Here is a 10,567-nt window from a genome sequence, read left to right as displayed (position 1 = left end):
TTTCCTTTACAATTGATGTACCGCTCAGCTAAAGGCTAGAGCAGCTTGGGTTCTTATTTTTCTCTGGAAGTGCTTTATTTTGTTTTCACTTTTCTTTCTTTCTAATGGCTCAGACCTCAAAAGCCCTGACTTCTCTGCATCTCTGGAAGGGCCTGAATACACGGGGAGAAATGTCAGTCATACCAGGAGAACGACAAGGGTCAGGAGAGAGGGACAGAGGAAGTGTTGGAGGAGATCTTCATCAAAGGGAGAGGGACTCAGCCACAAGGGGAATTAATAAGTGCCGCTGGACCACGGGGGCACACGTGTTTCCAACTCAGGCACACTGTCAGCAAACCACTCCCCACCAGAAACCAATTTCACATGGTGAGCATCCATTTAGCCCTGGCTTCATCAGGGAGGGTGTTACAGTTTGAGTTCCAATGAAGAAAAGTTTCACTTTGCCCACCCATTTTGGAGGCTTCTCCACAACCCTCCTGCTAGTTCCCACTCAAGGGACCACCATGGGGAAGACAGGGGAGGACCAAGACCTGATGACTGAGATGGAATACTCTGAACATGGGCTGCTGCTGGGGAACCTGAGTAGCTTTTTGTGGCGTCTGGGCAGAAATACAGCCCCATTGTCCAGAAAGTGAGGGCAGCCAGCCCGGGTGGCCAGACTTGGGCAGTTGTCTGTGGGGAGCTTGCCAGAGAGAAGTCCAGGGCTTGCTGGACATACAAGCTCTTGTCCCCAGCCAGAGAACTGGGTGTCCTTTGGCTCCATCACCCAGATAACATCAGAAACTTGGAGACAAGACATTAAACAACCACAAGCAGGTCCAGCCACTCGGAAAAGATGTTTGAGTTGCCGTGAATGTCCACACTAGCCTGGTGCCCGGCCACAGATCTCACTGGCATAGTCTGAACTGGATATCAAGGCAGGCAGCACTTCTCCAAGTGGTGAGATGGAGTTCCCAGTCCCTTCCCTCTTGTGGCCACACCATCTTCAGCACTGGGCTTCTAGGTGTGCCAAGCTCACCTGCACTGAAGCAGCAGAGTGGGAGAAACATGGAAAATCCAACCTCCAGGGAAGATTTTCATGAGTCAGACCTGGACATGGCGATTTCACTTCCACCCACACTGGGAGGTTAGAGCTCATCCATGTGCCAGAGCTGCAAGGGAGGCCAGAAATGCAGTCCAGCTGAGCAGCTGGGGAGCCGAGGATACAGCGAGGGGTCTGTGCCCTGCACACGGAGTCATCTCACCAGGGCCTCAGCAAGCATAATCGTAACAGTATAGCCCATTTATCAATCCTTGCTCGGGGGCCAAGCAGTGTTCAAAGCACTTTATATCTATCGACCCTCTTAATCCTCCCAACTAGGCTGTAATCATCAGTTTACCCAACTGGTAAATGACAAAGCTGGGATTCAAAGCCAGGCAGTCTGGATCCAGGATCTCTGCGCTTCATTGTCCTGCCCCAAGAAGGCAGCTTCCTGTCCAAGCCCTCCTTTGACAGGTGGGGAAACAGATCCAGAAAAGCCAGAGTGAGATGGAAGCTCAGAGTTCACCCGCCTGTGTTGCAAGGAGGGGAATCCCTTCCAGGGCCCACAAGCAGGTTCTTGTCTAACACCAGGGCCCACAAGCAGGTTCTTGTCTAACACTCGGAAATGAATTGTCCAAGGAGACACACATGCCAACGAAAGGAAGAGACATATTGGGATCAGGTGCCCGGGTGGAGAGCAGAACTGCTCTGACACACCCAGACTCACCTTTATGGCTTTGAGGGTGATAGTGCCTGAGTGCTCGGTTGCTTCAGCAGTGTCCGACTCCTTCCTGACCCTATGGGCTGTAGCCCACCAGACTCCTCTGTCCATGGGATTCTCCAGGCAAGAATACTAGAATAGGTTACCATTCCCCTCTCCAGGGGATCTTCCTGACCCAGGGATCGAACTCATGTTTCTTTACATGTCCCACATTTCAGGCGGGTTCTTTACCTCTAGCGCCACCTGGGAAGCCTTATGATGATACGGTTAGTTTCCGGATTGTCTTTGGACAATCATTCTGACTCAGCCTCCTTCATGATGGTGCACGCATCGCTCAGCCAAGATGGATTCCAGCAAGGAGGATTCTGGGAGGTTTGTATGACATTATGGACTGGTGTCTCCTTTTGACCTGTCCCCAAATTCTTCCAGTTGATGGTAGCTTGTTAGTTCTGTATTCCTTATCAGGACCTCTTGTCATAAAATAACTCATGCAAATGGTCACTATGGTGCCTGGCCAGGGTGGGTGGTTTCAGTCAGTGTTTCCCCTCACGCCTGCACGTCTAAGCCATTGGTAAATACCTGCTAAGTGAATGGATGGGTGATTTTGCTTTGGTAGATGATTTAAAGTCTTTTTAAAACATCAAGCAAGGTTTTTAGGCCGGACATCAACTTTCACATGGTCCACCACCCTTAAGCTGAAACAAAAAGCTAAATAGAAGGCTCAATTCACTGGAAAATAAATTAGCAAACTGCAACTCTTTGAGGGAATTGAAGGCCCAGAGGAGATTCATCACTGGGTTGCATAATAAAGAGCCCCCCAAAGAAACGCTAATACTTTCATGACTGTTACGAAATGTGGATGGGTGGGTATGACTCATCATTTTAAATTAATTTAAAAGATTATGGATGAATGCTGTCAATTAGCTTTGGGATCTGACCTTCCTGTCTTCCCTCGTTTGACCCAGATTCTGAACGTCAATTCTTACCTGCAGGGTGGAGATATTTCTGAAAATATAAAGAAAGAGCTTTTGTGAGAGCACACCCAGTAAGTGACGCTCTCCCCTCCGACTGCTGCTAACCCCGTGCTTCCTGGGGTCATGTGTGTAAACCGTCACGAGGCTGTTCAAGCAGAGAGAATTCTAATCCCCCGAGCTGCTGATAAATAATAATGCATAAACTTATGATTAGTATTCTGTTGCAAAGGGCAGTGATCAAAGGATGGTCAGAGTGGTAAACTTGAGAACTCTGCTGAATTAACACTTCAAAGTCTCCTTCTGTGGATGTAGTCTTCTGGTTTTGGTTCCACCAGAATCTTCTTTGAACCACCCCCATGAATGCCCCAGTGCCTCCAGACACATTGGTCTGTGTGGACTCTGCTGTGGAGCCAGGGCAGTTTCTTGCCACTGTTTCTCAGATTTTCAGCAACCTCACCGGTTTTCGGTTTTCGTGTACGGAGTCCAGGGTGGAGGCCCCAGTGTCTTTGAGGAAGAGAAAGTATCTGGCCTTGAGGATACGCATACTTTCTGGACATTTGTGCCCTTGAGCAAGAATTTAATAGATGGAGCCCTGGCGACCTGTAAAAGATGGAGACTTTCTGGGGCAGTGGTAGTTTTCTCCCTGCCTTGGAGCATTAATATTCAGTAGCTGAGTTGCATCGCTAAGAATCACGTGATGACTTTTAGAGGCACTCACAGGGGGAAGAGGGAAGACACCAGGGAATGCTGTGCCCTGCCCTGTATGCAGTCACCGCTGAATCCTCTTGTTTTCCCCATCTTCTGTCCACTTTGCAGTCACTTCTGTTCCCTATTCCTCACTGCCCTGATTCCAATCAAGATATCAAGGTCTCGGGACTTGCCTGGTGATCCAGTGGTTAAGAATCCACCTTCCAATGCAGGAAACTCAGGTTTGATACTGTCAAAGAACTAAGACCCCACATGCTGCGGGACAACTAGGCCCACACGCCACAGCTAGAGAGCTGACGAGCCACAACTAGAAAGAAGCTCATGCACTTCAACAAAGATTCTGCATGCCACAGCTGAGACCCAACACAGCCAAAAATGAATAAATAAATACTCTGTAAAGGTTTCAAAGTCTCATTCAAATTCTGACAAAATCAAACCATTTCTACCAAGAGCTGGAACACAATGCTTCATCATCTTTGGGGTATAAATGCCTTTGAAAATTTGACAAATGCTTTACTCTGGTCCCCCTGGAAAAGTGTCCAAAGTAGACACACCTGCTTTGGAATACAGTTTCTGCCAGAGAGGCAGAAACTTCCCTACCAAACCCTTCCCTACCAAAACCATCTTCCGAGGACTTTTAAGAGCTTCTGGTTTAAGGTGAATCCTCCCCCCCACCCCTAAGACCTCACAAGGACTATTTATATCTTAGAAACAAACTGAAAAACCAAACAGCCTGAGATGCTCAAAGAAGTGAAGATCAATGACTTTGTAGGCTCTACAAGGAAAGAAAAAGAATTCTAATACTGACCCTGAAAGAGTTTAGAAGGTCTGTGTTTAAATAAATTTTGGAAATGTGCTGTTATCACTAAGTTGTATCTGACTCTTTTATGACCCCATGGACTGCAGCCTGCTGGGCTCCTCTGTCCACGGGATTCTCCGGGCAAGAATACTGGAGTGAGTTGCCATGCCCTCCTTCAGGGGATTCCCAACCCAGGGATAGAAACTGCATCTCTTGTGTCTCCTGCATTGGCAGGTGGATTCATTACCACTGAGCCACCAAGGAAGCCTAAATTTTGGAAATACCTTATGCTATAATCTTTTGGAAACCTGCAAAGTGTATTAAAGACTCTGAGAACATCCACAGCAACGGAGCATTTTTATTTTGCTGAATTCTACATTTCCCAAACTAATTTGGCCCCACTTTCCTTTCTGCTCTTATCTCCAGTTAATAATCCCACAGAACTGATGTTTTGAGGAATCCTGCTATATAATCCCTGCACTTTATAGATGGGGAAACTGGGGCCCAGAAAAGGGACAAGACTTTCCCAAGTTCAGAGTGAGTCATAGATGAAGCCAGAAGGTTGTGTCCTGGCTTGGAGTTCTTTCCATTCAGCAAACTGCCCCAGCAAAGAGGTCTTTTCTGGCAGGGGATGCTGTAATCAGCCTTGTCTTTCCTCTGAGAGGAGGCAGGAGAAGGAACAGAAAGCAGAAACAATATCCAAGGCATTCTCAGCGCCCCAGGTCTACTGCTCAGATGCAATCCCCAGGTCATCACAGCCTAGAACCTTGATGTGAATGTGACCTTCCTTCCATGGCGATGCCCTAAGGATGTTGCCTCCTCATTAAGAGGGCCCCAGGCAAGATCAGCCTAGCGTAGGTTACTGAATGGGGACCTAAAGCCCAGGCCTGACTCCCAAGGACGTTTATAGGTCTGGGACCTGCCCTGGTCTCACTGGGAAACCTGATATGCCATCCCCAGGAGTACAGACAACTGGTAAACTCCCCTTGGCCATGCACCCCTGTGTCACCAGCATTCTGATGGCTGAGGGGGCAGAATCAGGGCCCCTGGGATGCGGATGACGAGGCAGAAACTGTGCAGCAACTATATTAGGGATGAGCTTCTCCTTCTGTTTGCTTGTTTAAAGCCCGGAAATGATGAACTCCATCCTCCCACTGCTCCAAAGCCTGTTTGGCAGCTAAATGGGGGGATCCCCCCTCCTCACTCACTTCCCAGAGTATTCACCCTTTGGAATGGCAACCTCCTCCCATAGGACACCACTGGTGGCATGCTTCTGGATCCACTATCTGAGTCTGTCTTCAGCTTCCTGAGGCTAGGGGTGCACTTTGGTTCTCTGCTAAAGATACAGCACTCATGTGATCATTTGCTCAGAAATCAAAGGATGCTAAGGGTTGCTAAGACTTAGAAAGTAAAAGATCTGAGTTTTTCTATTTTAAAAGATCCAACAATCATCCTTGCAATGCTTATAACTATGTGGAAAATGTGTGCATTACTATACGTGGGTAGAGACTAGAAAGAAAAATATCTCCTTTGATGAAGAGAAAAAAACAATGCCTTTACTGGGGTCCTAAGCCGTTCCCCACCTAGCAGGTTGAGTCCCTATTTTTTCAGTGGAGGAAGTTCCTACAGTAGAGCTGCCTGAGTCTGGAGCCCACTGAGGCCCTCCTAGCACCCAGTGGTGTTCTTCTGGGCTGGGGGGGAAAGGACGTGTGGCTTTCCTCCAGGCTCCCCTGCATGGATAGATCGGTGCCTTTCCCTGAAGCACAGGTGGGGTGCCAGTCTGGGTTGCCTCGGGGAACATTCCTGCAGCCAGCAAGCCCAGAGGAGGCAGTTCTCGAGACAAGAGACACAAATGGTGTGGCCCCCAGCTGCTGAGGAAGCCCCACGTCAGGCGGCTCTGGACAACCAGCATTGCCTGGACCAGACCCCTGGAGGAAAGGAGGCACCCTCACCAGTCTCCTGCCCCTCTAAAGTTGCTCTGCTCCGCCACACTCCTGCCCACTTCTGCCTAATCAGCTGTGCTTCCTCCAGGGCCCCACACCCAGCAGCACTTGGCTTGGTCTCCCATTTTTGGCTCCACTGACCTCCTTTGGGGTTGTTCTTCTGTCTCAGCTTCCCTCCGTCCATTCCTTGGAGCCTCCATGGACTCGCTTTGCCTTATGCTTCTTGTAATGTCCATGCTTAGCTCCTCTCTGATATTCCCCAACTGGCTCTGCCCCTCTGTTGACTGTTGCCTGGACTGAGCCAACCCTTGACGCCCCATGAATGGGCATCTTTTGGGTCATATGCTTATGGGAACACCAACCTTGGTTAGCGTCTGGCTCTCAGAAAATGCTCAATTGAGTTACTTCCTTCCTGCCTTATCTTCCTATTTCTTGGATCTCCAGGCTTCTGGAACATACAAGTGACCCACACTGATGCCATTCTCTTTGCAGTGCTGGATCTAGAACTAGTCATGTTGGATGGTAACTCATCACCATCTCACATGCCATTTCCAATCAACTGGCAATGACTTCCCAGAGTGTTAATGCTAGAATTGAGAAGCACAAGTCTAGGCTCAACGGGAAAGATGTACCAACAATGTCTGTCACGAGCACAAGGGTGCTGGGGGACTGCATGCAAGGTGAGCACGTGCCGTTCCCTGGACTCACCCTGGTTCTGGTCTTCACTCCATCACAACCCTTGTGACAATAGGAAAGTCACTTCCCTTCTCTCTCTCTCTATTTCAAGCTCTGTCTCTAAATGACAGAGGAGTCCCTGCCAGTTCAGTGAGTCACCCTGAGTCCCTCATATACTAAGAAAGGACAGAGTATTGGTGAGTGACTTTTGGGCTTCTTATCCATCAAGAATTTGGCTCAGGCATCCTTTGTCGTGTGTTCCCACAGCGCGCTGCTTCTGAGCGGCCTGTCAGGATTGGAGTCTCGCCTTTATTTCTAACGGCAAGCCTGCTGGCTGTGGCTCCAAATCCCTAAATTGGGAAATGTTCAACTGCAGATTGTTTACATTGTGTATTCAGAGTATGAAGTGGTGTTTGAGAAGTGTTGCCATGGAGACAGGGAAGTGAGGAGGCAGCTAACTATGAAGAGAAATAATCCGATATTAACACGCACAAGCTACGCTCTTGGGCTGCTGTAAATGAAATAGCACGTTATTGGGCAGGCAGCCACTGTACATGTGCCTGGTCTTGGACTTAGAAATTGGATGAAACTACCTCTTGGGTCTAGTCTATTAAAGAAACCATAGCAGATTCTGAGGTTCCCTGACTTTGGGGCAGAAGCCCCTCCCAACTCTAGGAGGTGATGCCTAGAGGCTCAGGCATCTCAAACTTTGTCGATGACTCTCAAACTTTGTCGCCTGGTGACCCGATTGGATAAAAGATACCCCATGGACCACTAGCCCCCACCTGTCCCAATTTTCCGTAGAAAAGAAACTGTGTGGTAACATGCAATGCCACTATCCAAGCAAATTTGAGGGTACCAAAGTGCATGCTCACATCCGCCTTTGCAACAGGCGTGCGGATAGTTTGCATGTCAATTTAATGTTATTGATGTTGTTCAGTCACTAAGTTGTGTCCGACTCTTTGCGACCCCATGGACTGAAGCCCACCAGGCCCTTCTGTCCACGGGCATTTCCAGGCAAGAATATGGCAATAGGTTGCCATTTCCTTCTCTAGGGGATCTTCCTGAATCAGGGATCAAACCCATGTCTCCTGCATTAGCAGGCGAATTCTTTACCACTGAGCCACCAGGGAAGCCCGGATATAATGTTAGTATCTAGTTATTGGAAAATGATAGATTCCCCAAACGGCTGATGCAAATGGACATCACTGCACACTGCAGGGTTAACCAGACAGCTTGCCACCAATGCCACTGGTGAAGCTGAAAACACAGGCAGCAGCAATGGGACTCTGGCAGCGTGTACTCCTCCCCAAAGTTGCAGGATTCCCAGCCATTTCTGATGCCAAGAGCTGGGTGACAGCCAGGCTTCTCAGTAGAATACTGAATTAAGAGTCTTCAGTCAGCTCTAGCAACAGGCTCATCTTACCTTATAAACAACAAATATTAGAAACCCTTAACACTCATTCATTAACCTTGGTCTTATGTGAAATGACAGCCTTTGGGGTGGAGTGCTGAGGGAAAGGTTTACATGTTTGTAGCAGGAGCCCACCCCACCTCCACCCTCCCATGGCTGCAGGTCACCCTGAGAACTGGGAGGGGGAAAAGCCAAGTAGAAGTGTTTGCCTTGGCTCTGCAGCTCCAGCTCCAGCTCCCTGGGTTGCTCGGTGTAGCCTGGGGCCCAAGAACCTTGTCCCCCAACCTGGACTGTGGGCCAGCTGCACCAGGGTCATCACCTATGGAATTCTGAAAAAATACTGCCCTGGACCACTGCCCTGGAGATCAGGGATGGAGACCAGGGATCTACATGTTCAAAAATGGGCCCAGAGGGTGTGACAAACAGCCAAGTGAGGGCGCCCTGGGCTCTGTGAACCTCAGGTCACCTTGGGACCCCACCTGGGATCTTGGTCTGGTTGGAGAGGTTCAGCACTTTGGTTTCTCTGTCTCCAAGCTGAGCATGGCATGCCTGACTCCCAGGGGAGATGAGAGTGACAGAAAAAAGGAAAAAACCAGAACGCCCTCAGCTCAGCTTGGCTCCTGGAGGGTCCCTGGCAATATCTGTGTGGAGGCAGCATGTCCCATGGAGAGCCCAAGGGCAGGTTCACAGGGGGCATTTTTTTTTTTTTTTGGTTATGGGTTATAACCTACATCCTGGAGGAGGGCATGGCAACCCACTCCAGTATTCTTGCCTGAAGAATCCCCATGGACAGAGGAGCCTGATGGGCTACAGTCCATGGGGTCACAGAGTCAGACACGATTGAGCAACTAAGCATAGCACATAATCTACATAAGTTTACATATATTCTTCTATATGTATCAATTCTTCATATCTTTTAAAAAAAAATAACCTATTGGGGAGGAAGAGAGAACATGATTTGGAGTCAAAAAGATCAATGTTCCAACCCCAGTTCTGCCATTAGCTGTGCCCACTAGCTATGCTATGTCCCCACTCTAAGCAGCAGTTCAAGGACTTTAAAATGGAAATAATAATCCTTACCTCACAGGCTTTTGTGAGGGCCAGAAAACAAATTTACCTTAAAACCCTTTTGAGGTGAATCCAGCTATCAGGATATGAATAAAAGAGATGAGTGGATCAAAGTGGGAGAAAGCACAGAGGAGAGTGGGCACAGTGCCCAAGGGCAGAGGGGGCGCTCAGAGGGCTGGTCCTGCTGGCCCTGACAGGCCCCCCAGCCGGCCAGCACGGGGAACCTGCAGCCGGGCAAACAGCAGACACCCCAGGTAGACAGCATCGTGGCTGACAGCGGAGGGTCTGCTGGATGTCAGGAGAACTGCGTCTTCCTGTCCCAGGGCAGGGGTGGGGCCAGCACCCCACATCCAAGGTGACATTTCCTAAGATCTCTTCAGATGAGCAGAGCCCAGTTTCAGAGAACTGAAAGGAACAAAATCTTGAGTCATTGGTACATCCTGCTTTGTGGGCTCAGAGCTGCAAACTGTATCAACACACAGCAGAGGTCAGAGCGTGGCTCACCCTTCTGCACACTGACTTGACAGGAGACGTCCGGACTTTGGTCCTGGGCCCTCCGCCCTGTATGGTCCAGGTATCCCTTAGAGGCGCCTCTGTGTACCCAGGTTCACTGAGGTCTAGTCTCTGATATCTTCACTGTGTCCTTAAATTCAGGCAACCTCTCGAGGCAGAAATTCTTAAGGTGTCATTTGCAGACTGCTCCCTCATTATCAGCAACAGTATCTCCTGTTAGAAAGAACTAAACAGACATTTCTCCAAAGAAGATACACAGATGGCTAACAAACACATGGAAAGATGTTCAGCATCACTCATTATCAGAGAAATGCAAATCTAAACCACAGTGAGGTACCATCTCACACTGGTCAGAATGGCTGCCATCAAAAAGTCTACAAACAATAAATGCTGGAGAGGGTGTGGAGAAAAGGGAACTCTCTTACACTGTTGGTGGGAATGCAAACTAGTACAGCCACTATGGAGAATGGTGTGGAGATTCCTTAAAAACTGGAAATAGAACTGCCATATGACCCAGCAATCCCCCTACTGGGCATACACACCGAGGAAACCAGAATTGAAAGAGACACACGTACCCCAATGTTCACTGAAGCACTGTTTACAATAGCCAGGACATGGAAGCAACCTAGATGTCCATCAGCAGACGAATGGATAAGAAAGCTGTGGTACATATACACAATGGAGTACTACTCAGCTATAAAAAAGAACACATTTGAGTCAGTTCTAATGAG

This window comes from Ovis aries, chromosome 18 (genome assembly GCF_016772045.2).
Source record: "Ovis aries strain OAR_USU_Benz2616 breed Rambouillet chromosome 18, ARS-UI_Ramb_v3.0, whole genome shotgun sequence".
Lineage (NCBI taxonomy): Eukaryota > Metazoa > Chordata > Mammalia > Artiodactyla > Bovidae > Ovis > Ovis aries.
Note: the sequence above shows the minus strand (reverse complement) of the source record.